The sequence below is a fragment of the Triticum aestivum genome, chromosome 2B (genome assembly GCF_018294505.1).
Source record: "Triticum aestivum cultivar Chinese Spring chromosome 2B, IWGSC CS RefSeq v2.1, whole genome shotgun sequence".
NCBI lineage: Eukaryota > Viridiplantae > Streptophyta > Magnoliopsida > Poales > Poaceae > Triticum > Triticum aestivum.
The window spans coordinates 370,985,442-370,988,741 of record NC_057798.1 but is presented as its reverse complement, the minus strand read 5'-3'; positions in this window follow the sequence as shown (position 1 = coordinate 370,988,741).

Here is a 3,300-nt window from a genome sequence, read left to right as displayed (position 1 = left end):
CTCGGGCCAATCACTTTTTCTCGCTGGTAGAGCTTTCTAAAAAAGCGATGTGAGAGCGTATTCTCTTATCTAAGCTTCCTCCCTTCGCTCCCCCATCGTAGATGGTTCAGCCACACCCGGTGCCACGAAATGATTGAGAACTAGGACGGGGTCGAAATGCATTTTATTCTTAGTATTAAAAAAGTATTGCATGACCGAATAATTCAAGGAGGGGCGCACAGCGGGGAGGGTCCTTTTTAGTAGATGACTCGTCGGGCCGTCAGAGCGGGACTTCTTTGGTAAAAAGAACTTGATTCTATTCCTTTGTAGTAAGGAAGCGGCATTTCCCATAAGGAAAGGTATGTCATTTACAACCCCGGCGTATTGAGGCCGCTTGAAGGCCCCGCTCACCCCAAGTGATTTATCAAAATTCTTCTTTCTCGATGGTGATCGGTCATGGTATCCATAACGTTGCATCTTTTTCGGCCAAATCTGGATTTTGTTTTGCTTCTCCTGGTCGATCGAGTCGACTCTTTTCCCTATACTATAGCTGGATAAGCTAGATACCAAAACTTTGATAAAGATTGAGGCAACCCATTTGAGGAAGAACCGGACGGACCCCTATGGAGATGGCATAAACAATCCTTTGATGAACTTTCTGGGAATTATGGAATTTGAATGGATTGAGTACATCAAGATGAAGAAATTAACGTAATAAGCGATATGCTCAAAAGATTCGATCATGCCAGAAACCTCAGTGTGCATGGCACTAAAAAGGGTACAAAGAACCTGATATGCAAGTAATGGCTGAATAGCCGGGGAAAGAAATGTTCTACATATATCAACAGATAGGGGAGTAACAAAAGAAGATCCAGTGCTGGTTCGTAAGAAAGGTCAAGGGTATATAGAGAATTCTTGTTATGTTATGTGCAATTTGAACATAAATCTTCTCCCTATCAAACTCAATCTTCCGATGCTTTGCAAACCCTTGGATTGGCAACCAGCAGAGAGGGGGTCTGATCCTGATACATTATCGGATCTGATAGGAGGTTACTTATACAAACCCACGGGGGATATCTAGAATCACTTTCGGCTATTAACTTCCCATGACTTAAACCACTTCTATATAAAGTTACATAAAAAAGAATACAAGCAGATGTGTGATATTTTGAATGGGCTTCAGTCTCAAGCGTTTGAAATAAACAAAAGGCTCTTGAGATTTCTGGAAAAGAATCGTCAATGTTTAGTTGAGTGTGGGCTTTTTTTGCCAAATGCTTTGGCTCGCGTGAATCTGACAGAAGCCTCAATCCGTTATGGCTCGGACCCTCTTAGCAGTTGGATCCTTCGGGAAGCCATAGTAGGGATTACGTCAGTACATTCTTAAGCGAGCAGTGGGTTATATCACCCCTATTTTGTTTTTGACCTTCTGTCTTTTTTAGGCATGGGACCAAAGCAAGGTTGACCGAAGTTGAACATTCCTATGGAACTCCCCTTCAGACGACTTCTCTGCGCTTGCCCAACACCTTTCGTTTTATGGACCAGGACCAATTTCACCTCAGACCATGGTCAAGTCATAACTGACTGGATAACATTCTCTCAAGGACCTGCAAAACTCTCTAATGCGGATGATCAAACGTTGCTTCAGATGTGTATGAGAAGGAAGCGTCTCACAGGACTCTTAGATAGAAACCAGCATAGTCTATGAATTAGCATGAACAGTTTAATGAACTTGGTTGCACTCGTAAAGCGAGCGTGAAGAGAGCTGCGAAAGAAGCCCACGGAACGGAGCGGTTATTTTTCCTGACTAGCAAGTGGACAGGCTCAGATGGCGTAGCTGATGTGTCATGCTAGGTATCTTTTATTGGCCAAGTCAGGAAGGATAGTCAAGTAAGAAAATAGACCATAAGCCATCCTTTATCCTTTTTTTCTAAGAAAGGAACAATAAATAGCTCATAGTTTCCTTCCAACTGCCCTAAGAGTTGTTCTTCTATCATCAACGAGAGTTTACTTTGCTGTCGATGCAGGCAATAATAGATAGATATCTGCGCCCGGTTCCTAGTCAAGTGTTGGAAAAACCGGAATATGATGCTTTCTACTTCCACAGTAGGGTTGGCCTAAAGCCAGCCCATAGAATAGATACGGGCATGTTCTACACAGGAGTTCTTGTAGAACATGTTCCAATCAAACCTCTTTCCCTTCGTCTCCGGTTTTCAATACGAACAAGTGTCATCCTCTTCTCCCATCGTCCGGATGGAATACCCACGTGGAGCTGACCTTCACTTTTCAGAGACAGCGGCAAGCCGATAATTTGTAGTCTCCCTGGTAGTTTTCTGGAAATTTCAGTAGAAGTGAAGCCTTGTAGGAGCTCCCTAAGGACTCTATCTAAGACCTTTTTGAGACCCTGGGTGACTCGCGTGGACTTATCCCCTCTCGGTAAGCCGAAGACCATATCATCTTTGTAGCGTGCATCATAGAAGACTACAGCCCCATCCTCTCGGACCATTACCCTTTCAAGCTTGGCATCCAATATATGGAGATAGCAGTGAATGAGGACAGGTTCAATCGGGCTTCTGAGTGGTATTCCTCGCTTTTGGCACGTGTAACTCTTACCTTTTTTATCTATGTGTGGTTTTCACGAAAACCTATTTTATCAACCTATGGACTCCTTCCAATGGCAGAGTCTTTCGAGCAAATTGGTTCAGGATTCTAAGGTTAGAAAAGAGTTACCACTCAAGGGAGGAACAGGATATGTGGAAGGCTATCCTGGTGGCTCAAGACTGACCGGTATACCTGGACCAGTCTATATTGAGCCATATTCATCAATTCGTTAGGCAATTTGGCCTCACACAATGTATCCCTGTTCCACCAGACGCTTAATCAACCCTGGAACACAAGAGAACCCTTCTTATCAAAGAGAGTTGCGTATTAAACAGATGAGAGAAATAGCCCTAAATATGTGCATCGAGTACGCTTTCTTTCGTGGTGTTCAGGATCCCATGCTTTGCAGTTCACGCATGGCTTTCTCTAACGAAGTTAATGCCGAATTAAAGACCTTAAACGGTTGCCCTAACTTTTTCTATTAGCTCATCTTGTCTGTAGTGATATTTTGGAGAAAGAAGCAATCACGAAAGCTAGTGCTAGTTGTGGCTTTTTGTACTAATCTTGTTTGTTTGGTAGCTCGCATCAGCAGCTTTAAAAGGAATAGAAAACGAGGCTTTTTCCACCACACTAGGGGCGGGCATTACGCTCAAGCAGGGGAAGTCAATTTGACTGCTGCTCGAGAACCTGTTTGAACAAGAAGAAGTAGCATGGCTCCAGCGG